Source organism: Sorex araneus, chromosome 1 (assembly GCF_027595985.1).
Source record: "Sorex araneus isolate mSorAra2 chromosome 1, mSorAra2.pri, whole genome shotgun sequence".
NCBI lineage: Eukaryota > Metazoa > Chordata > Mammalia > Eulipotyphla > Soricidae > Sorex > Sorex araneus.
In genome coordinates, this window is record NC_073302.1 from 60,218,534 (window position 1) to 60,244,981 (window position 26,448).

Sequence of the window (26,448 nt, forward strand, 5' to 3'; positions counted from 1 at the left end):
TATGTGTTTCCTTCTGTGTGGAGCAATTTTCAAAATTGTTATCTTTAAAATTTTGCTCTTATAAACAATTCAACTTAGGTGTCTGTAAGAACAGTTAAAAATTAAAATAAAAATTTAAAGTGTGAACTGAGTACTGCTATGCAAAATAAAGGACTGCATCTTGTTAATTTTGCTTTCATACTTTCCTAACTTCTGTTTTATAGTAATGTATCTTATTTCTAAAATTAGCCTTATATTTAATTCTCGTATCTGAATTTTCTGTCAGCTCAATTTTTATATTTCTCCTCTGAAAAAGTATTTAAATACGTCTTTATCCTTATTCCAATTCTAATTCTGACTATTGGGCTTGCAGTCAAATGCCAAGGATGAATAAGAAAGTAACTGAGAAAGACAGAGAACTATAAAATCATAGCATTTTCTTCTGTGACTGTATGAGATGTTGGACTTTAGACAACTTTCCTATTCCGATCTTAATTTGGCACAGTATTTATATATGCCTACCTATAGGTAAATTGCTTCTCTAATGTGTACATCTAACTGCTAATATGCTGTTCTTTTTTTTTCTTTTAAAATAGTTGCCTTGTAAAACTTGTTTCTTTTAGTTTCCCACCCCCTCCCTTCAATGCATCAACTTTAGTTTGAGATGGGATTCTTAGCTGTCTCTTTGTACTTCCTTTACCTTTAGTACTTGTAAATTTACTGTTACTCGTGGATTTTAAATGAGGTCAGCTTCTTTATTTATAATAATTAGGGCATTTCCCCCTTATTCCTTGGGATGCAGAATATTTCATCTTATATTCTTTTGTCTACTCATTAGGAATTGTGAGGAATGTGGTATCTTTCCGATGAGGCCCTTTTACACCAGCATGCATTCACTGTTTTATTTATTAAGCACATACCACTTGTCAGGCACTGTGCCAAATATTGCCTGATTTTTTTAAAGTAGGATTTTAGTAACCTAAACTTTGGTTTATCATTTTTTAAGACAATAAAATGCATCCCAAAATGTAGACTAGCATGAAGATATTTATGTACAAATGGGGTACAAATAAACTAGGGCAGCCAAGATTATTTTTTGCCTCTACTGGATATGAAAGAGACACCAATGTCAATTTCTGGCAAGGACAATGCTTAAAAACTGGCATCTCAAAAGACCCAGTGAAAAGTTTAAGAGAATTTGCTTTTAGTCTAATACAGCTAAAAAAATTTGTAGGCCATTCATAAATTTGAATTTTTTTTGTCCATAAAATAAAATTTGGAAATGATGGGTACTAAGCTACTTATGTTAAAGAAGAAGGCAATTGACACTGCATAATTAAAAAATCGATGTTCTAATTTTAGTTTTTGAATTGTAGGTCTAAGCTTTTAAAGGTATTTATTGATCAGTAAAATAAAGCTAAAATTTAGGATACTTTTAAGGTCACTGATGATGCCTTGTCACAGATCCTCAGGGTGCTGCTAAAATTAATTGAGGATGGCTTGTTAAGCATTATCTCAACTTTTTGTACCAGTAATGAATTAGATTAATCATTTGCCCTCAATGGAACGAACATCTCCGAATGTAGCAGCTATGTGTACCTAGGTCGAGAACTCAACATGACAAACAACCTGGCACCTGAACTGCACAAGAGGAAGAGAGCAGTGTGGAACACCTTCAAGAGCATCGAAGATGTGGTTAAGAGGACAAAGAACCTCCAAGTCTGGCTACATTTTTTCGACTCCATTTTTTCTTCCCGCACTAACATACACCTCAGAGACCTGGGCCCTACCAGAACAGGATGAGAACTATTTGGGTCTCCCAAAGAGGAATGGAAAGAGCTACGCTTGGAGTATCACGTTTCACACAAGTAAGAAAAGGAATCTGGAGTTCCAACCTCTCTCCACGATCAAGAATCAGGGACACTGTCTCATTTGCCAAGGCATCGAAAATCAGATGGGATGGACATGTGATGCAATTTAGAGACAACCCTGGACTAGAGCCATTACCGACTGGATTCCACAAGACGTCAAAAGAAGGCGTGACCGCCCACCTACGAGATGGTCAGACTTCTTTGTCAAGACCCTGAATAAATGGCTTGAGGCTCTTGGTGTTCCTGGAGCAAGCAGACGCCATACACGAGCACGTGACAGGGCTGAATGGAGACATTACTGGCGCCCACTTGAACAAATCGATGAACAGTGGGATGACAAGTGATAAAATGAATTAGAAGTCATCATCTAAGCAGGGACGACTGGGAATAACATGAATTGAAGCAGAAATTGTAATTCTCCTACTAAAAATCATTCAGGATTTCCGGTACAATAGAAATGTGAAAACAAAATTAGAAGGTGAGGAATGAATGACACATCTAGACAGCTAAGTTAATGCTCTCATTGCTGTCCTCTGAAAGCACATGGGTGAAAATCACAAAACAAACACAACCCAGAACGGATAAGCTCAAATTGTTTCCCAAAGTCTAGCAAAATACCTTACATTATTGATACAGTCACACTATTAACCTTGGTATTCAACTCCCTGATTTGTAAGGCTACTTTGACATTAAGTGATGTGTCTCTCATCTTTGGCTGCCATTGCCACCATCTGCACTTTTACTGCACCAAGGACATAGACAATTAAAAGCTACAGAATGTGGGAGATATCATAAGAATCTGACTATTTATAATTCCCATCTGGAGTTGCAATTAATGAAGTAAAGTAGATACTTTAGTTTGTGTATCTGATTTTGAGAGAGTAGATGAATTGGTTTGAAAAGTTGTGTCAGTTGCCTGTGCTATTATCCCAGCAGCAAAACAGGAATTTAATTTAATTTTGGAAGAGGTGATCGATGAGTTGTACCACCTACAAGCATTTTTGTTTTCAATCTTAGATAAAAGTCATCCAACAGGAAGACTTTGCCAGTGTTCCTTAGTTTTTTTTATTTTATTTTTTTATTAACTGTTACTATCACTACTAGAGACACAAAAATCTCTTGAAACTGCTGTCAATATACTAGAGAGTTACTGGAAACAGGTGATTTCAAGTTTAATGGGGCATTGGCTATAATGGAGTTTTGACTGTGTGCTAGGCACTAGGCTAATATCTTTATAGAGACATCTCATTTAATCCTCATAGCAGTCTGAGGAGGTAATGCTGTCATTAATTTATTTTTTTTGGCTCAGGAAACTGAGACTAATAGAGGCTCAGGAAAATGAGACTTATAGAGGTTCAGGTACTTGTTTAAGATTGTGGTGTTAAGCAATCAGAATTTGATAGTACATAGTTTGACTTTGGAAATAGCATTCTCTATTGCAATACCCTTGCACACTTTTACTTCTCTTCTGCAAGTCCTTTTGAAATTAGTTGAATCCCACATTTTTCACACAATTATTAAAATGTAATTTATATTAAAATGCAAATTAATTTTAATAATAACTAAACAATGTTAACACCAATATGAATAATAACACTTTGACATTATGAGCAATTTTAAAGTCTGTTTTAAAACTATTAGTGCTTCTAAGGTAAATCAGTACCTTGGTCTCAAATCCTTAATTTTCTCTTATCAACAAGCACCAAATGATAAAATTAAAAGTCCTTCCTTGAAACTTGTCCTCAGATCTCCCAGCTTGCTCAGTTTCAACTTAAAATTGCTTATCTCTAACGGATGGCTATCTTCCCTTTGACTCAACTATAGTAAGTTTATTCACCCTATTTGCCCTTTATCTCACCAATAAGAAGGATGCTGTAATTTTCTTAAGCACTAAGAGATCCGTTGTGAGCAAATATATTTGCCAACTTCCTTAGGGGAGAGAAAGAGAGAAATGATTTTCAAGGTTATCTTTTGTTTAAAGCATTTCAATACTGATCTTTTTTCTCCCACCTATCTGAATAACAAAAATGAAAGCAAAACCCCCTCCTCATTCCTTTTTTCTTTATCTTCACTATGTCACTAGGACTTTGAAAAATAGAAAAGAAAGCAACCAAAATAAAGAGTACTTGCTTCCATCACTAGCAGCCTATGGCTGAGATTTAAAACTATAAATGGCCTCAGAATTTAAAAATATTGTTTATTAAAGGATTTACACTTTCCATTTGTTTTATTTTGGTACCACAGTCAACGATGCTCAGGGATTACTACTGGTGGTGCTTGGGGAATCATATGGGATGCCATAGATAGAACCCTGTAAACCACGTGTAAGGCAAGGGCCTACCACTGTACTATGTCGCCAGCCCAGATTCATACTTTTTATGTAGGCAATAAGTTTTAGACAAAATTCAACAGAAAAGTAACTTTAATATGGTACTCCAAAAGAAATCTTGCTTTGTTATGTCTTAAAAGAATTATTTGAATTAATGAAAAGAGTGATAGCACAACGGTAGGGTGATCGCCTTTCACGCGGCCAGCCCGAATTTGATTCCTCAGCCCCTCTCGGAGAGCCCGGCAACCTACCGAGAGTATCTCACCCGTAAGGCAGAGCCTGGCAAGCTACCTGTGGTGTATTGGATATGCCAAAAACAGTAACAATAAGTTTCACAATGAGAGAAATTACTGGTGCCCGCTTGAGCAAATCGATGAACAACAGGATGACAGTGACAGTGAATGAAAAGAGTAATGATTCACCAAATTTTTCCTAATTTGCAGGATGTTGCCTTTCCAGAGAGAGACAGAGAGACAGAGAGACAGAAGACAGAGACAGGGACAGAGACAGACACAGTGACAGAGAGACAGAGGAGAGGAGAGAAAGAGGAGAGAGAGAGGAGAGAGAGATAAAATTTATTAAAATAATAATATTAAAATCCATGGAACCAGAGTGCTAATATTTGTGGATAAGGTGCTTGTCTTGCATGCTCCACTCAGATTTGATCCTCAGCATCCCATATTGTCCCTGGAGCCTAACAGGAGGGATCCCTGAGTGTACAGCCAGGAATAAGCCCTGAATACCTTTGAGTGCCCCTCCCCTTAAAAAAACCTGAATTCATGTATTAAACTCTTTTATGTGTCACTTATAATGTTGTGACCTTATATCATCTTGCGCACAACCTTTTGGCAGAGTTGGATCATGGTACCATGGGCCTTAATCTTCTAGTTTTTGAGAAACCATTTTAACAACATGAAAGCAGAAGCTGTGGAGAGACTGCAGAGGACTGAACCCCTTTTTTTCCCCTGCAAATTGTAAGTTGTAAATTGAAAGGAAGCATTCACAAATATAACCAATAATAAAAATTCCTTGGGGCTGGAGCGATAGCACAGTGGGTAGGGCGTTTGCCTTGTGCGCGGCTGACCCGGGTTCGATTCCCAGCATCCCATATGGTCCCCTGAGCACTGCCAGGAGTGATTCCTGATTGCATACGCCAGGAGTAACCCCTGTGCATCACTAGGTGTGACCCAAAAAGAAAAAAAAGTTCCTTAAAATTCTTTAAAAATGATGTACCAAGGGACGGGAGCAATAGTACAGTAGGTAACGCACATACACAGCTCACTCAGGTTTGATCTCAGAAGCCCATACGATCCTCAGAGTCCTGCTAGGATGTATTCCTGAGGAAAGAATTATGAATAAGCACTGAACACATGTGGGTGTGGCCACCAAGTGAAGCCAAAATTAAATTTAAAAATGAAATGTTAATAAAACGACAATAATATTTTTCATCTTGATGGAAAACTGGTATCTTTTATATATGAAATGATGCTGTATTATTTTTTATCTATAGAAAGGTGGGGGTATGCCTAGCAAAAACTTAAACTCTGTTTTCTCACTTGTCATATATTTCAGTACACTGCGAGTGTTTGCAAGAACGGAGTTTCTATGCTATTGACACCCAGCAGTCAAGATCCTAATAGTAAAAAGACACTGATAACATGCTTGTTGATTAAGGGAATAATTAAGCTGTGAATAAGAATGATTTACAATGTGATTTAGTTCAGTTGGGAAATAGATGTGGTTAAGAAGTGTTCTGTACACCTCATTTTGGGCTAAGGAATATGGAATGCATAGGAATTCTCCTTAAGGCTCAGCCCATTCCTTCACAAATCACTCTTTTGTATTTAAGCCAGACCCTGAACTGGATGTGTTTTGGGATTCTATCATTTTGTTTCATTTACCAAAGGTCAGTAATTAATATAAATTTCTTTTTTTTTAACAAGGTACCATTTTAAAAAATGCTTCAGAAAAGCTCCAATTTCATGCACCTGCACCAGTCTAACCACCCACATAATCTTCCTTGGCATCAACTCAATGGTCTTTTCAAATTGCTATTTGCGTATGTTTTCTATGAACCCTTACAGAACCCATCCCAGCAGTGTAGGAAATGAAGAAAAATAAAACAAAAACACCTCTTAAAAGATACAGGGATTTTCTTTTTTCCTTTTAAATAAAATGAGCTGGGAAGAGGCAGAGAACTTTTATGATTCAGTAATGGCAAGATACGATACTCACTAGCTCACAAATCAAAGAGCCGTAAGCGGCAAAAGCTTCAATTTCGAAAAGAACAGCTCAGGGCCAGGCAAAATGTCATCCTTTTTATAGGTTCAACGAAATTCCTGTTTTTCATCTTGCAACACAGGCATTAGATCAGCTCTTCAAGTTCCTGGGATGTCTGGAATGCTGACTTGTGTGCACTTTCTAAAACACAGGGTCAAGTGCGAATAAATGCTACGGAAAAAAAGAGGTAATAGCAGCAGAAACCCAAAATGCCTGAGTAAAATCTTGACTGAAGCAATATCATGTTGAGTTCTTTGGTGGCACATAAATGCACCCTAAGGCTAACATGTGTGCACACGCTAATGAGAGTGACCAGCATATGCACTGGGAATTGCAGGCGAAATCACATTACAGTCTGTTCTTAGTCACATTTAAAATTTGGTTCTGAAGGATAAAACCAAAGGTGAGGACAAAATATTATAAAGGAAGACCAGACTTTGAAATTAACATAAATTTCATGTCTAAGTTATTTATTTTTCACATGACAATTAAGATAACATATCCTTTAAGTAGCACGGTAGCACTGTCATCCCGTTGTTCATGGATTTTTCTGGAGCAGGCACCAGTAACATCTCCATTGTGATATTTGTTGTTACTGTTTTTGTCATATCGAATATGCCCTTTAAGTATATATTTAAATACTTCACTTTTACTTTTCAATGATTTTTAATATTATAATATTCCCTGCCTATATTAACTTTCCTATTATAAAGCTCAATTTTATGTTGATAAATAGACAAAGATTGTGTCTATTTGTAGAATCTGGTAATATTTCAAAAATGAATAACATAAATAAACAAATGACCTTTAGGTTTCCTCTAGGCAAATAAACTATAAATAACAATTGCTTGTTTATTAATTTATTTGACAAATGTTATTAAAGTACCAATTTCCTATGTATTTTCTATATTGGTAGATAAACAAAGATTCATGCTAATTATATGAATTAGAAAACTACAGGTTTGAAAATCTGATGTCTAATTTCTGTGACTATTTGAACATTGGTAGATTAAACATACTAAGGAATACTACCTAAATAATTGCATATGTGAAGTGAATGAATTGATATTGACAACTATCTGTGTTTCCTATAATGTGAAAATTACTCTAATAGATACAACTATGCAAGGGATATATGTTTTGCCCGTATAGTTAATAAATTTAAGAAAGTAAAATAAATTCATAAAAATCATTCCAACACACTTAAATTGTTGGCATTGCATAGCAAGTTTGCAAATTGCATTTAAAAAAAGGCCAATTTGGTTGAAATGATATGGAAACCTCTTTCCTTCTTAGAAATTTTCTCTCAGAAATTTATTTTTGTTTTGCACTCTGAAGTTTTGTTTAGCTTTGTTTTCTGGCCCACATCTGGCTATGCTCAATATTTACTCTTGGGTCTGCACTCAGAAATCACTCCTGGAGGTGCTTGGGGGACCATATGGGATGTCAGAGACCAAACCCGACAGAGATCAAAGTCACTTGCAAGATAAGGTTCGACCCCATGTACTATCACCCCAGCCCCTCTGAAAATTTCTAAAATTCTAAAGTCACAAAACTTGTGTTTTGAAAGGATTTAGGCTGTGTCCTTTCACCTAACCCCCTTTTCCCCTCTGCTTTTACTCTAAGTAATTTTCATATTTCTATGATACTGCTTTCTTTGATTGAAATATTACCATACTAGGAGTTGGGGTTAGGTTTTAGCATCATGCTATGTAGTGCCTGATCATTTGTCTCTTAAAATCATATTCTACCTGTTACTACTGATAATATTATTTGATAAAATATTATTTCTAAAATTGTAAATGGAATCTTGGTCACTGAAACTTTGTAACATGAACACCTTTTTTGGCCAAAAACATTTGTTGAAGAGCTGGAGAAATAATACAGAAGGTAGGACACTTGCCTTGCATGCGGCCAGCCCAGTTTCAATCCCCACATCCCATCTGGTGCCCCTAGTGCCACCAGAAGTAATTCCTGAGTCAGTGCCAGGAGTTATCCCTGAGTATTGCCAGGTGTGGTCCAAAAAATGCAAACAAAAATTGTTGAAAGTTCTCCAAACTATTTTCCAGAGACCCTGAAACAAATAATATCCCTATCAACAGTGAATGTAATTGAGTCATATTGAGTTTATATTTTTTATTTTTTTAGGAATTTACATACTGTTTTCTATAATGGTTGAACCAGTTTATATGAACAACAGTAATATACAGGGGTTTACTTATTTATTTGGCTTTTTGGGTCACACCCAGATTTGCTCAGGGGTTACTCCTGGCTCTGCACTCAGGAATCACTTCTAGTGGTGCTTAGGGGACCATATGGGATACCAGGGGATCGAACCCAGGTTGGCTAAGTGCAGGGCAAACGTCCTATCCTCTGTACTATCACTCTGGCCCCAATACAGGGGGTTATTTTACTCCATATTCTTTCTTCAACATTTTTTGTTCCTTTTCCATTTTACAACAAAATTATCGCAGGTTAGGTAATAGCACATTGTTATAATTTAAACTTACCTAATAATTAGAGATTGACATGTTTTCATAAGCCTGTTACCCATATTTGAATATTATTTATACAAGTGTTTATTCAGATCTATTCATTTTTGAATTGAACTTTTATTTCCTATGAGCTTTTTAAAATGTTAAATATTAAATTGTGAATATTAACTTTTAACCAAAAACATGATTTGAAAATAAATTGTTCTTGTCCAACGTTTTGCCTTTTCATTGTATTGATGGTTTCTTTTTTTTTTTACTTTGGGAGTTGGTGGTGGACACCCCTGACCTTGCTCAGGAATTTCTCCTGGTTCTGTGCTAATGGATCGCTCTTTTTTTTTTTTCCTCCAAGACTTTATTGAAGAGCAAGTATCCACAATGGATTTAGATCTTGTTGAAAGCAGCCACATCCATGGACTGCACATAGTCCTCAAAAGCAATGATCTGCTCCTCCAGCATATCGGTTTCTACTTTATCATCATTAGAAGTTTTCTAATTCCGTACCCTACTGGTACGAGTTTAGAAGAGATCCAAATCAAGCTATCCGCTTGAATGCCTCTGACACACTCCTCTAATTTTGCAATATCCGTTTCATCATCCCAAGGCTTCACATCTAATAAGATGGAAGACTTGGCCACAATTGCAGGTTTTTTGGCTTTCTTTGATTCATACTGTGCAAGGCGTTCTTCTCTTAGCTTCTTTGCCTCTTTAGTCTCCTCCTCATCATCAGATCCAAAGAGATCAATGTCATCATCATCTATACTGTCCCCAGCTCCACTTCCTGTAGTGTCTTCCACATTAGCAGGGCCATATTTGCCCAGAGCTTTCTTCCCCCCTGGCTGACTGGCCTTCTCCTTCTCGAAGGACTTGATATGGCTGTACCAGGGACGGGCATAATACAAGTCAGCAGGAGGTGGGCCGGAGACCGCTTCAAACACTGCCACGTCGGCCTGCGATGGCACATACCCCTCGATGTAGCTTTAGTCCACCAGGTAATTGTTGAGCACCTGGAGGTCTGCAGGACTCTTCAGATCTCCAAAACCCATGGCGTTTGGCTGCTGCTGCTGCTGCTGGGGCGAGTCTGCCGTGGGAGTAACGCAAGCAAGAAGGCGAGAAGCGCTAGATGCTAAGAGGCAGAAAAAAAGGCATGGATCTCTCTTAACAGTGTTATTGATGTAAAGACTCCTCCTTTCCCATTGCTCACCGATTTGTTTGAGCGGGCACCAGTAACGTCTTTCGATTGTGAGACTTATTTGTTACTGGTTTTGGCATATCCAATACGCCACGGGTAGCCTGCCAGGCTCTGCTGTTTGGGCGCAATACTCTCAGTAGCTTGCCAGGGTCTCCGAGAGGGGTGGAGGAATTGAACACAGGTCTGCCACGTGAAAGGTGAATGCCCTACCACTGTGTTATCGCTCCAGCCCATGTGAAGACTAATATTAAAAACTTTATAACCATCTTTTGTTTTCGAAATTTTATGGTTTAAGTTTTTAATCCACTATAGTTTATATTTTGTGAGTGGTTTAAGATGGTCCAATTTGATTGTTTTGCGTAAAGCTATTTAATATTCCCACATCATTTATTCAAGATATCTCCAATACATCTTCAATATATATTTTTGTTTTTATTACAAATTAATCATATATATGTACATATAAAGTGTTTTAGTTGGATTCTCTAGATTAGGCAGGGTTAATTTATCTATAAGCAAATCACATTCCTAATCTTGATCATGATGAGTAGTCACAGGCATAGCAAACATTTTCTACATTGGCGCTTATTTCAGTTGATTTTAAAGATGTTATAGAGTCTGAGTAAAATCTTGTTGAATGATACATGTTAAAATATTTCCAATATTAAACAGTGATCCCAAGCGTAACATATCAAATGATATTTCCCATAATCTTTCTTGTTTTAATAAATAGCAACATAAAGTGAAAACTTTAAAATCATTTGCTTTCTCACTTTATTTCATATCCCACATTCTATCAGCAAGTAAAATGTTCTCTATTTCTTAATGTGCCCAGATTTTAGTCTCTTTTCACTATCTTCATTGTTACCTATTAGGTAAAGATATTATATTTCCTCTGTATTACTGAATAGCCTCTTAACCAACTGATCTCACCTTTCCTGCCCCTGTCTGCCATAATCCTTTCTTAAACAGTAGCTGGAATGAACTTTAAATGGTGTATATAGATCATATGACTCCTCTTTAGAATTCTCTAATTGCTTCTCTGACTTACTCAATATTATACCCAAAGTTTTGCCAAGATCTAAGAGGCCTTTAAAGATGGGGTCCTTACACTCCCAATTTCCAGGAGTAATCTCTTCTCCTTACTCAATTCTCTCTAACTATAATACTGTCCCCTGATTATTCTTCAACACCTGAAACATGAGACTAACTCAGAACCTTTGCATTTTTGTTTTCTCCTTCCAGTATATGTTTTATTATTATTTTTTAACAAATTGCTAACAGCAGCATTTACCTTAATATCTAACAGCTAACAGTTTACCAGGATTGACCATGTGCAAACCATGCACCCTAAACCCTGTAATATATCTAGCCCATCATTTAAATATCTTTTGATGATTCATCCCGGTAGTTCTTAGGAAGCCTAGGCAAATTTCCTGGTGCTTCTCTGCCAAGGCACAGAGTTCATAGTTCAGCATAGTACCCAGCACTAGCAGAGGGTTTCTAGGTAAACACCAATATGCTTAGGAAGCCATGTGGTGCCATAGGGTATCAGACTCTGTGTCTCCTTTTACGCATCTCTCTATGATGAAAAAAATAATCACAATTCCATATACTCTCTACAATTTTAAAAAATGATGGAAGCTAGAACAATTGTTCAATAGACTGAGTGCGTGCTTTTTTTGCATGCAGGAGATTCTAATTCTATCTCTGGAAACACATGGGTCTGTGAGGAAACCAAAAGTAACCCCCAAAGCTCAAAGACCAGAAGAAGCCCCTGAACACCACAAGGTACAGACCTAAAACAACAACAAAAGACCCTGACACTTGAGGTTTTTCTAAAGCAATTATCACCATTTGGCCCATTGCACGTTAATTTTTTTCTTACTGTCAAAAAATGCATGCCATACAGAAACTTTAATTCATTTTTTCATCAATGAATACACAATAACTGGAAAACTCATAGATAGCCAATTTGCATTAAATATTTTATCATTGCTTGTTTATTTTGACCACATCTTGTAGAGTCAAGGAGATACTCTTGGCTTGTGCCCTGAGAATGTTCCTAGAGGTATTAGGAGATTCATGTGTGGCTGGAGATCAAACCTAGGCCTCCTGCATGCAAAACATGTGTTAGAGACAACTGAGTTTTCTTGGCCCCAATAAATATTTTGTTAAATAAATGAATGATGCAATTAACACAAGCCATATGGTCTGATGGGATGATTATCTTCTATAATTAATGATTACTTTGATGACATCTTAAGGAGTACTAAAGACTAATCTATTTTTTAAAATTTGTTTGCTTATTTCAACATTTCTATAAAGTTGAATACCAACAATAGAAATACTTGTTTATATTTAAACCCACATTATATATACATATATATACATTATATATATATACACACAAGTAAAGGGTAATTAAAGATTAAAGAATATTCATCATTAGAGATGCACTGCTATGTGTAAAGTGAGAAAGAAGAAGAAAAATAGCAAATAAAATATTCTGGCCAATTCATTGACTTTTACCTCTGCATTTCGAGAGGAATAATCCAATTCCATAGTGATGCCATGTAGATTTGATTAAATATTTTTCAATTTCTTTAGGAAAAAGGGGATTAGAGATGAAAATTGGGTATTTGGAATTAGAAAGATTTTGTTTATGCTTCTTAAATCTGTGTGTTTTTGGACAATTCACTTTTTCTCACTGAGCTATTATTTCTTCAATATAAATAGCAGATAATTTTCAATCTAGAGAATTTTGTTAAAATATTCTTAAATTCTTAAATATTATTAATATTTAGAGAGGTGTTTTACTTAATCTAAAAATAATGGAAAATTCTTTGGGGGCTTACTTATACCATAATTTTTGGATTGTAATCAAATGCATCTATAGTGAGCCATAGATTAATTTTCCACACTTGAAAGATCATAGATAATTCTATTTTTCTGACAGCATCAAGGCAGCTTCTTCATCATTTTTATTGACTGCAAGGTGATGTCTAACTTTTAAGAATTATTTCTCAGTCTATCCAAGCCAATTCAAATCTCAAAAGGAAAATAAAAAAATTAAATATTTTAATTTAAAAAGTATGTATATAACATGACAAATTGCTGAGTATTTTAAATTCATTTGTCTATGTTTTTATGAAGCTGAAAATTTTTTCAAGTCAATCACAGGTTTAGCATTTTGGAATCAAATATTCTTCATATAATCTCTGGTCACTTAAATTTATTTCATATAATATTTTTATATGTATTTAATAAAATTTAACATTCCAACTTTCAAGTCAGCTGTGATACATTGGTATGTCATGTGATCTGTTACACTCTGGAAACACAAACAATGAATAAAATACTGTATTAGTCTTAACCATAAGCTAGTATACTAGCTAATATAAAGAATGAAAACTTGATATCTTCAAATTTATGTATTTTATAATCTGACCAGGGTTTAGAAAGTTATAAACACTGGGTGTGTAGAGCTTTTGGTGTACACTGAGTGTATAGAATGAAGGATGTAGACTAGCAAAAAGCTGGATGAAAACTGGTAAAGGAGATATGATAAATGACAGATGGATGGTGATTCTACTAAGAGTGGACAAGTCTCAGAGTGTGAAACATTTTGAAAGTCTAGGGTTAGGAATGTGTAGAATTTTAATCCAGCCAGCGTTCCTTGTATTATGCAAAATACAAGATTCACTATGATTTTAGAGAGACTCCATATTCCATGGTAACAGAGCACTTAAAGGGAGAGCTCAAGCATGTGCATGAGGCAGCTACTTTATTTTTCTTAATGGACTCATTGCTCTTAAAATTCTGTGAACTTTTCTTCTGTACACAGGAGATGGAGATTTGTTACTTTATGATTAAATGCTTTGCCTCTAGCTCCTTGGCATTGTGCCTGATGCTCAGGTCTTCACATTTTGAAGAATGGAATTTAGGTCACAAGAAATAGATCTTGTCCTAGCTTTTCCACTAGATGAATAACTAAATGACCTTGAATAAACTCTTTAACCTTTCTGTGCTTCACTTTTCTACTTTGTAAAATGAAAGAAGTGGAAGAGATAAGCTCAAGTGTTCTTTCCTTGGCTGACAGCATCTCTATATTTCCCTTGTTCAATATGGGCCAAGGAATGTTAAAACTTTTTGTACATCAATATTCATTAGTGACAATCATTATCATAATAGCCTTCTTTCATTGGGTTGTCTTATGTGGCACGCTTCATGTTCACCTCTTTATTCAATATCTACTCCTGCATGCATTCATTTAAACCTTATATTAATCATATTATAGTCAAGGAAACTGATGTTCAATGAGGCTAAATGCTTATTCAAGGTCACACAAGTACTACAAGACAGAGCCAAAATTTTAACCAGGGTTTCTTCAACTCTGCAGCTATTCATATCTGTATCTGACTTCATTGGCTTAATTTTTTACCGTTGCAATATAACTCAAGTTAAAAATAGAATTGTAGTAGAGCAACCAGTGGGGCATGAATCTGGCATAACTCTGATTCAAAAGAAAGTCTTACTCAGCTTCACACATAGTGTGAATAATGTCATCAAAAATGTTCAACATAAATCTCCTCCAGACCTTAAGGCTGGGCTTAGTATGCTAATAGATAAGCCATTGCAATATGTCATAGCTAGAAATAAATGGCTAAACATAAAAATGTGTATTTAAATGTGGATGGATGTGCCTACTGAGGCACCAAAGGCACTATTAATATTATCTACACTTCTGTATCCATGGAGGATGAAAGTCCTTTAGAGTCAGCAATGAGAAAGTCTCATCTTGATGCTTAGCTTAAGGCAATTTGGCTCAGAGACCAAGTTAAATTGAATCAGAGAGTGCAGCAAAAAGGCTAAAATTGTACCATCATTAAGGAATGGAAGCAACATTATAGTTAACAGTATCCAATGAACCACCACCTCAGTAAATAGCACCAGGTAAACCCCAAAGTCAAAGTTAGCATAGAGGAAACCTCAAAAAGTAACATTCAAATCTTCTCATGTCTAACTCTCAGTTAACAATGAAGAAAATTCCAACAAATCATTTTGTAATAAAGTTCTATAAGTAATCCTGCTGCAGAAGGGCTTTGGATAGATTGAGACTCCAGCTATGCTATAGAGCTGAGAGAGGTATACTAAATCACATTTTTTTTCTATGTATCACTTGGGCTGGGAAATGGGCTTGTCAAAAACAAGGAAACAAAAGTAACATCACAAATAGGTGTCTCTAGGAATCAAGGGTCTTTTGCAATCTTTCATTTGTTTACAAAATTAAATTTTAGCTTAATTATACCTATGGACACATGGATCTCTGTCTCACTTCTTAGGGTAATGTCATAAATATACAAATGATGCTAAACTATTTTAAGGGCTATAAATTATATGCTTTATAGTTTTCAAAGCATTTAAAGAAGCTTATGTTGTAGTGAGAACTTGATTTATCATTATTTCAATAAATAACAAGATTCTGGCAAAGATTCTCATCCTCACTAAAATTTAAAATTTATGATAAAAGGAGATAATATTGGTGCCTCTAATAACTGCAGTACAATATAAAATAAGTTATTTCTCTTTTTTTGCCCCTTTTAAAAATATGCTGTGCTTGGTGGCAATGTTTAGTGCTTACTCCTGACTGTGTGCTCAGGGATCACTCCTGTTAGGGCTCAGGAAAACATATGGAGTACTAATGATTAAACCAGGGTCATGTGCAAGGCAAATGCCCTGCTGGCTTCTTCTGGCCCCCAAAACCATGTTATTTATACTGATGATAAGTACTGGGTGTAAAAAACAAATTCTGCGTGTGTGAGGAGCTGTAAGATTCCCCACCTCAGGCTGTGTAAGCCCCTCACGCATTCGGAGATGACTCATGAAAGGATGTTCGTGGGCTCTCCGGGTAGCTCTGGGTGGCTCTCTTTCCCACCCTGCCCTCGTTCGGTGCTCTGAAGCTGCTTCTCCACCCTGGCCGGCTGTTGCCTTGGACAGATGAAGGAAGAACGAGGGTCAAGCTAGTTGCTGATTAGTTGCCATTTACTCAATCTCTCTTCTCTCCCAGCTCTCTCCACCCCTCCTGCCTCTCTCTCTCTCTCTCTCTCTGCCTATCTCTCTCTATTCACGCAATTCTTTCTTCCCACTGTATCTGTCTCCTCTATCCCTATCTCTGCTGTCTCTTTTTCAATCAATCAATCCAACCAACAATCCAGTCATCCCATCAATCTCTTGCAACCTCTCCCCGCAGCCGCCTCACCAACCTTGCCTCCCCATATGGGAAGTGTGATCAAAAATGTTTTTCCAGACTTCTCTACTTCTCTACGAGGGCAAAACATCCTTTAGGTGTGTTTCTCCTCTCTTTAAACCTGCAACTTAATTAACATCTTTAATTCTCCTAATATTTACCATTCTGTATGGACACTTTTACACTTGTAGGGTGACTCTCCTGAGGATGTCTTACCACAAACTCAGACTATAGTGCTCAGGCTGGATCAGTCATTCCTAACCCCAGCAGGGTTCAAATCTAGTTATTACTTTTTGGATCATGACGGCATCTGTCCATGATCAATCTTTTAACTTATAGTTAAGTATTGGGGCACTTTGGCCAGGCCCACTTCAGTGTGCAGGGTAGCTCCTAACTCACTGTTTGCCCTGTGTTCATCCAGTCCCTCGTCCATACCCTGGTTTGGGGGATATAAGAAGTAAGAGCAACTGAGGCTTAAGTCGAGAGAACAGATGTTCAGGAGTTATATTATCTGGAGTCAATCAACTCCCAAGCCCCAAACCACAGGCTTGTCTTTTTAACTGTCTCTCTGTATCCATACAAAAAGCAACTGCTCTGAAGTAATAACCATGCAGAGAGCATTAGGGAGAAGAGAAAGACAATATTTACAAGTCAGAGTCTGATCAGGAGACAAAGGTAATTGACAGGTTGGGGGGCAATCAACAAACACAAGCTCCCAGTGGCCAGGGAGGAAAGGCAAATCAACCATTATCCTACACTGGGTACTGGTAATATCATATAGCTTGTTGCTAGCACTTATAAGAGAAACGCTAACTTTCACTAAGAATTTTGGGAGATGTCAGTTTTCTACTATTCACATTCTTCTGAAATCTAAACCCTTGAATATTGTATTGAGAATTTCTGATCTACTTGCAGAGTACTAAAAAGCTAATGAAATTTTATTTGTGTATTAATAATATAGATTGTCGCAACATTTTGTGTAACAATTATAGGTGACAGAATTGTTTATTAGACCAAATAAGATAATTCAGAAAGTGTCTTTTCTATGTATTTGTTTTCAATTAACAAGCTGTAGTATGCAGAATGGGTGTTTTTCACAGGTGAGTATTTTGGTTTAATGCTGAAATTCATGTAATCAGTTGTTTTAACTATAAGGACAATATTTACCTACTTAGGTCATTAGTTACCCAATATAAACACTCTACTATGAACTCAAATACTCTTCTTACAAGAAGTGTATCTACTGCAGATATAACCTGTGCTTTATGACTCTCACTAGCCCTCCTTCAAGTTGTTCTCATTGGTTATTACTTACAGTGCCCTTATTCACAAACTCACAATAACAAAACATTGATTTTTTTTTTAAGACTTGCTCTTTCCTCCTGTTCTTTCAAGTTCTACATTGTGGCATGGATTACATGCAGTTTTATATTTATGTTCATATTAACTTCTGTAGACCTCTCATTGTACTGATTACACTGCTCTGTAATTACTGAAGTCTACACTTTTTTTTTAATTAGTTTATTTTTAATTAGAGAGTCATCGTGAGGGTACAGTTACAGATCCATACATCTTTGTGCTCATGCTTCCCCCATACAAAGTTCAATAACCCATCCCTTCACCAGTGCCCATTCTCCACCACCCATAAACCCAACATCCCTCCCCCCCTCCCCAGACCCGTCTCCCCCCACCCCACCCTGCCACTATGGCAGGGAATTCCCTTTTGTTATCTCTCTCTCTGATTAGGTGTTGTGGTTTGCAATAGAGGTGTTGAGTGGCCATTGTGTTCAGTCTCTAGTCTGTATTCCACCCACCTCACCCTTCCCCCACATGACCTCCAACCACATTTTACTTGGTGGTCCCTTCACTGAGTTACCCAGAATGAGAGACCAGACTCCAAGCCATGGAAACATTCACCTGGTACTTATTTCTACTATTCTTGGGCGTTAGTCTTATAGTCTATTATTCTATATTCCACAGATGAGTGCAATCTTTCTATGTCTGTCTCTCTCTTTCTGACTCATTTCACTTAGCATGATACTTTCCATGTTGATCCACTTATATGCAAACGTCATGACCTCATTTTTTCTAACAGCTGCATAGTATTCCATTGTATAGATGTACCAGAGTTTCTTCAACCAGTCATCTGTTCTAGGGCACTCGGGTTTTTTCCAGATTCTGGCTATTGTAAACAGTGCTGCGGTGAACATATAAGTGCATATGTAACTTTGACTATACTTTTTGGCTTTTCTGGGATATATTCCCAGCAGTGGTATTGCTGGGTCAAATGGGAGCTCAACCTCTAGTTTTTTGAGAATCGTCCATACTGTTTTCCAAAAGGGCTGAACTAGCCGGCATTCCCACCAGCAGTGTAGAAGGGTCCCTTTCTCCCCACATCCTCTCCAACAGCGGTTGCTTTTGTTCTTTTGGATGTGTGCTAGTCTCTGTGGTGTGAGGTGGTATCTCATGGTTGTTTTGATCTGCATCTCTCTGACGACTAGTGATGTAGAGCACTTTTTCATGTGCCTTTTGGCCATTCGTATCTCTTCCTTGGTAAAGTTTCTGTTCATTTCTTCGCCCCATTTTTTGATGGGGTTGGATGTTTTCTTCTTGTAGAGTTCAACCAGTGCTTTATATACCCTTGATATCAACCCCTTATCTGATGGGTATTGTGTAAATATCCTTTCCCATTCTGTAGATAGTCTTTGTATTCTGGTCACTGTATCTTTTGCGGTGCAGAAGCTTTTTAGTTTAATGTAGTCCCATTTGTTAATCTCTGTTTTTACTAGATTGCTTAATTCCGTGTCATCTTTGAAGATACCTTTATCTTCAATATCCTGGAGGGTTTTGCCGACCTTGTCTTCAATGTACCTTATGGTTTGTGGTCTGATGTTGAGGTCTTTAATCCATTTTGATCTGACTTTTGTGCATGGTGTCAGGTCGAGTTCTAAGCCCATTTTTTTGCATGTGATTGTCCAGTTGTGCCAGCACCATTTGTTAAAGAGACTTTCCTTGCTCCACTTCACATCTCTTGCTCCTTTATCAAAGATTAGATGATCATACATTTGAGGTTGTGTGTGGGGATATTCCACCCTGTTCCATTGGTCTGCAGCTCTGCCTTTGTTCCAGTACCATGCTGTTTTAATTGTTACCGCTTTGTAGTAGAGTTTAAGGTTGGGGAGGGTGATGCCTCCCATCATCTTTTTCCCAAGAATTGTTTTAGCTACCCGTGGGCGTTTATTGTTCCATATAAATTTCAGGATTGCTTGCTCCGCTTCTTTGAAGAATGCCATGGGTATCCCTATAGGGATCGCATTAAATCTGTATAATGCTTTTGGGAGTATTGCCATTTTGACAATGTTTATTCTCCCTATCCATGAGCAGGGGATATGTTTCCATTTCCTCATGTCCTCTTTTATTTCATGGAGTAGAGTTATATAGTTTTCTTTGTAGAGGTCCTTTACTTCTTTAGTTAAGCTGATTCCAAGATATTTGATTTTCTGGGGCACAATTTTGAATGGGATTGCTTTTTTCATGTCCCTTTCCTCTGTCTCATTGTTTGCATATAGGAAGGCCATGGACTTTTGGGTATTGATTTTATAGCCTGCGACTTTACTGTATAGGTCAATTGTTTCTAAGAGTTTCTTACTAGAGCTTTTAGGTTTCTCTAGGTATAGCATCATATCATCTGCGAATAGTGAGAGCTTGATTTTGAAGTCTACACTTTTAAAAAAATTTAGACTGAAGTGCTTACAGCAGGGTCAGTGCTAAAATCAGCTTTTGAGCCCAAGTCTTAATACAGTAATTAGCACAATTAGATTTCCCCCAAAATATTTATGGAATAAATGACACAATGATAATCTGCATGTATACATAAATGTGTTCATCACAGTGCATTTGAGATGAGTGAACTCTTGCTGAATTGATAGTTCTCTCTCTCTTTCTTCCTGTGTGTGTGTGTAAATGCACATGTGTACATGCATATGTGTACATACATGGAAAAGAACAGTAAGAGTAACTGGCATATGTTTCTAGTTGCTAAATGTTAAATAAACAACATACTTAGATAGTTGAGATCTCCATTTGAAAAAATGTCATATGAGTAAGGAATGAATTAAATGGTATTATAGTATAAAGTATGATGCAGGAAGCACAATTCATGATAGCCAAAATGTGAAAATTAACCAAGTGTCCAAAATATGGGGAATAATTAGACTTTTCATTCACTGTCATTGTCATCCCGTTGTTCATCGATTTGCTCAAGTGGGCACCAGTAACATCTCCATTTCGAGACTTGTTTTTACTGTTTTTAGCATATCAAATACACCAAGGGTAGTTTGCCAGGCTCTGCCGTGTGGACGAGATACTCTGGGTAGCTTGCTGGACTCTCCAAGAGGGGCAGAGGAATCAAACCTGGGTTGGTGGCATACAAAGCAAACGCCGTACCACTGTGCTATTGCTCCAGTCCATATACATATGTATATATATGCATATATATATACATATATATATCTCACATATTCCTACCATATTATATGGTAGGTGTTATACTTAGCACTGGCCAAGAGGATACCTGAGAAAACTTCTTGTTACAATTTGGTTTGGGTTTTTGATCCACATTCATCAGTGCTTAGGAGTTTGTTACTCTTAGCTCTCTATAAAGAAATCACTCCCAGGAATAGTACGAGCAACCATGAGTCGCTCCAGGGATCAAACCAGTGTTGACCATGTATGTAAGGAACTTTTTAAGAGAAGAAATTTAAGGCTGGATAGGTAGCTCAATTGAATGGAGCATATGATTTGCATGCAGGAACCTGAGTTTAAATCAGGTACCACATATGCTCCCAAGAGCACTGCCTAGAGAATCCTCAACAATCGAGCTGAAAATAACTCCTGAGAACTGCAAACTGTGGCCCCAAACCACTAAAATAAAGTGAAGTGAAAATTCATATCTTCAGTGGCATTGGTTAAAATGGAGATAACAATCATATAAAATTTCATGATAATATTTTTTAGAAGATTAAAATTATTTCATTTGGTTTTCTTTGTTTGCTTTTGTTGTAGAACTCACAAGGATTACTTTCTGGTTCTGTGCTCAGGGATTACCCCTGGCAGGGCTCAGAGAGTTTAATGGGGTGGCAAGGATTAAACCGGGATCTTCTGTGTGCAAGGCAAGTACCCTACCTGCTATACTATCTCTCCAACACTGAGATTGATATTATTTCATGTACAGATTTATTACCAAAGTATACCTATATGTATATATAATACATATTCTTTAGGAATTTTAATGTTTGATTGAAGGATTGCATTAAAAACTTTTTATGTGCCCTAGTAGTTCCTAATTTAATATAATTTATGTAATCATTGAAATGTCAGAACAGAAAATGAAATATCATCTTGTCATTTGCTGTGGCAGGAATTTTAAATACTAATTTTAGCCACCAGAATAACATCATTTTCCCCCTAATTTTCTAGTAAAAAGTCTTGAGTTCCTTATAAATAAGTTTATTAGAGTAAATCATGATTGAAATTACTCTATTATGTGGTGTTAGCCTTACAATGGCATTTCACATAGATTTAAAATGTATACAAGAGTAAATAGAAAATCACTTATGCTAAGAAGTAGATGTTGAAATTTAAATAATAAAATGCTCTTAACAGGTAGTCTCTTTGTATTCATAAAGTAACCTACAGGCTTCTCATTAGCCTATTGAGGGCAAGTTACTGTCATTGTTGTAAAATATATACCAGTAATATTCCCTACATGTTTATATCTTATATATCTTAATTATACTATACTTCCTTGAATATTGAGACCCTTAAATTATTTCAATTTTTGTTGACTGTTTCTGACCTAGGGTCAGTGATTTTCCCAAAAAAACTTTCTATGCTGCTCAAAAATGAAAGTATTTTATAAAGAAAATGGTGGAGAGTTTTTGGCACTATGGTGGTTGATGCAGTAAGTAACATTGCATGTCAAAACAGAAATTTTAATACGTTTTAATATGTTAAATGGAAATCATTTGCAAGCAAGAATTGCTGCAAATTTGCATCATTTTGGGGGGTGGTATGTTCCCAGGAGGCCTACAGACCCAACTCTGCCAATCCAGCTGGCACCTCAAGGGCCTCAGGATGCTGCTTAGTTGTCAACGGTACTACTTACAGTTCTGGGCATTACAAGGCCCATTTGATGGTGCTGAGACACATCTGTGTGTGCTAGGGGCCTTCAAGGCTGGACCAAGCTATGCTCGGGAACCACATGGATGCCACAATTGAACCCTAGAGGGAGGGACACATGCTAGACATACACAGTCTCTGCTGTACTATTTCCTAGCACCTTTGCCTCGTATTTAAAGGAATCCTTAAAATATTTAGGATTTTAAGGAAACACTATTAAAGGAAACAATAATAGTGAGTTTTTTATTGAAATATTGAATGTAATCAAAGTAAAGAGAAAGTAAAGTGAAATTTATCAGCTACACAGGCGAGGTGGGGGGCTGGGGAGGTGGGGGGGTGGGAGGGGAGGTGGGAGGGTAGGTTTACTGTGGTTCTTGGTGGTGGAATATGTGCACTGGTGAAAGGATGGGTGTTTGAGCATTGTGTAACTGAGACTTAAGCCTGAAAGCTTTGTAACTTTCCACATGGTGATTCAATAAAAAAATAAAATAAAATAAATAAAGGAATCCTTTAAGGTCAATTAAGAAATTTTTTTCCAGTATCCTTCCCACCCTCCCACCCCTCCCCCCTGACCTCACCCCACCTCTGTGGCAGGGCATTCCCTTTTGATCTCTCTCTCCTTTTGGGTGCTCTGGTTTGCAACAGGGGTACTGTGTGGCCATCGTGTTTGGACTATATTCTATTTTCAGTGCGCATCTCCCATCCCATGCAGGTCTTCAAACCACACTTTACCTGGTGTTCCCTTCTCTATGTGAGCTGCCCCTTCCTCCAGTGTGTGAGGCCAGCTTCCAAGCCTTGGAGCCAACTTCCTGGTACTTTTATCTACTATTTTTGGGTGTTAGTCTCCTATTCCATTATTTTATATTCCACAGGTGAGTGCAATCTTTCTATGTCTGTCTCTCTCTTTCTGACTCTTCACTTAGCATGATACTGTTCATGTTGATCCACTTATATGCAAAGGTCATGACTTCATCATTTCTAACAGCAGCATTCCATTGTGTAGATGTACCAAAGTTTCTCTAACCAGTCATCTGTTCTAGGGCACTCAGGTTTTTTCCAGATTCTGGCTATTGTAAAGTGCTGCAATGAACATTCGAGTGCAGATGTCATTTAGACTGTACTTTTTTGCCTCTCCGGGATATAATCTTTTCTGGCTTAAACATGCAACTTAAATTGGAAAGAGGAAAATGCATGAATATTTCTTACCTTTAGATAGTCCAAATACAAATTGAATTTTATTTGTGTGGCTTGACTAAGAGTTAACAAGTATGATTGAAATTACACACTGCTTTGTTCAGTATAGAAAACTGCATTATATGTAGGTTTAGCAGATATTGTGTAAAATGCCTCAAACAAGAGATTTTAGTCTTACCCAGTATCTGTATGCTTATAAAGACTTATCACATTTAACAGGAAATATTTCTTAAAATAATTAAATATACTGTACTTAGTTGACCAGTTTATGAAAAAAGTTATGGCTCTAGCATGGAAAGGTATCACTTGAATGGATTGGAACAAACCTAAGACTGCATTAGACCACAGTTAAAATTCAATATGTTCAATTTGTTGTAGCCTGCAGCCCAAGAGCTTGATCCTTTGTCACTATGTGCTCTAAAAGAGAACATAGATCTCTTTTTGCACTTATGTCAGGAAAAGCACCACAACCTACTTATCATACTTGCAAAACACTTAAGAAAACAAGGCAAATTCCCCCCAAAGTAATTCAGCTTTTGGTAAGGGTTTTATTATTGCAATCAATTACAATGTTGTCAAACCTGACAAATTGAAGTTCCTAAATATCTGGATCATAACTGGATCTCTTAAAGCTAGGAGGATAATGTACTTCTACCCTTTCTGATTTTTGTGTACACTTTGTGAATCCATTATGTAGTTTCTACGTAGTCTATTACATATGAACGCCATGTTGTGGTGTGTAAATCAGACTTATTTTTAAAGTTATTTAAACAAAGGGGAGTAAAACATCATTGATACACAATGAAACCAACTCAATAGAAACAATTCAATCATTTATTTTAATAAAGGTTAATTGAGCTATAGTCCCTTACTGTTTCCTATTATGCATGCTGTTGATGCACGGTTTTTATTGGAGAGTCACGGATGAGTAAAAATGTTGCTGAATATAACAACATGAAGGACTGCATATAGAAATGCAAAGTATCTTCTCCAGTACATTTTGAGCTTTCAATCTTTCAAATTTTTGTGTGACTTAGATATTCTAGTTATAAAATTTTGAGGAGTATTTAGCAAATATTTTTCTTTTGCCTGGATTAATGTAGAATCTTGGATAAAACGCTTTACTTGGAACTTAAGAATTATTATTTTATATCTGAAGCACAGTAATTTGCAATACTGTTAATGATATGGTTTCATGCTTAAAACATTCTAACACCAAATCCTTTAAAAGAGGGGACCACTGTCTTATCTCAGGTCCCCTCTAAATACCCCTTCATCTAATCCTTCATTAAGCCCAATTCTGTAAAGCAGTTCTCAGGTTCCATTGTGTTTGACCTTTTGTTATTCCCATGATATATTTCTTTATGTCACACATATGAGAGACTTAATTCTGTATTTCTCTCTGTTCTTGTGAATGATTTCACTCATTCATTGTGAATGATACTCTCCAATTTCATTTACTTAGTGACAATTTGCCTGACTTTGCTTTTCATCATAGCCAAGTAGTAATCAATTGTGTGTATGTGTGTGCTTGTGTGTGTGTGTGTGAATGTGTGTGTGTCTCACAGTTTCTTTGCCCAGTCATCTTTCCTTTTTGTCTTTTTGTTTGTTTGGGCCATATCCAGCAGTGTTCAAATCTTACTCCAGGAACTGTACTCAGGTATTACTCCTAGCAGTGCTCAAAGGACTATTTGGTGTTCTTGGAATCAAACCTTACCTTGCCATTGTACTATCTCTTTTATCCCCGGTCATCTGTTTTTGGACATTCAGGTTGCTTCCAAATCTCAGTTATTGTGAACAATGCTACAATGGACATAAGAGAGTAATCATCTCTTTTATAGTTTTTGAGCCTTTGAAGTAGTTGCTGAGAAGCAGAATAATTAAGCTACATGGAATTTCAATTGTAGGTTTCTGAGAAGTGTCTATATTTTTTTCCCAAAGAACTAGACTTGTTAACATGACCAGCAGTAGGGTTAAGGGTTCCCCGTTCCTCACATCCATTGGTGTTTTTGTTCTTTTGATGCATGTCATTCTCATTGGTATAAGGTGATATCTTGATGGAGAACATTTTATTTATTTGTTTCTTTGTTTGTTTAGGATCTCACACCTGGCTGTGCTCAGGGATTATTCTTGGCTCTGTGCACAGGAATCACTTCTGTCTGCTCAAGAAACCTTGTGGAATACTGGAACCCTAATCTGGTTTGGCCATGTGCAAGGCAAGAACTCTCTGTACTCTTTCTCCAGCCCTTTCTCTCTCCATTTTTGCCGAGGTTATTTTTTATTGTTATTAAGTTTTCCAAGTTCTTCATATATTTTAGATATTAACCTCCTTTTTTTTCTTTCAGCATAATATAGCCTTACATAAATACTTCTCTTCCTTCTATTGGCTAAAAAACACCAGAACAGAGCTAATATATTTTTCATCACTATATTTTCATGCCATCATAACACAGTACTGGGACTGTAATAAGTCCTCAGTGAAGCATAAGGAGTGAGTAAGTGAATAAATCAAAATATATTGTGTGGCACAATGGCATCAATTTACTCAAATTTCTACACTTTCAAAATATATTCCCAGTACTATGCTGCTAAGTGTTTAACAACTGATTCTCAGAACAAATTTGTCACTTGAATGTGATAATACTTCAATCGTGGCTCATTTCAGTCCACCAGTGCAATAT

At 36.7% G+C, this 26,448-nt stretch overlaps 1 pseudogene; it reads right to left on the reverse strand.

The window, feature by feature from the left end:
• Positions 1 to 9,297: 9,297 nt before the first annotated feature.
• On the reverse strand, positions 9,298 to 9,997 carry LOC101543256 (elongation factor 1-beta-like; annotated as a pseudogene).
• Positions 9,998 to 26,448: the final 16,451 nt, after the last annotated feature.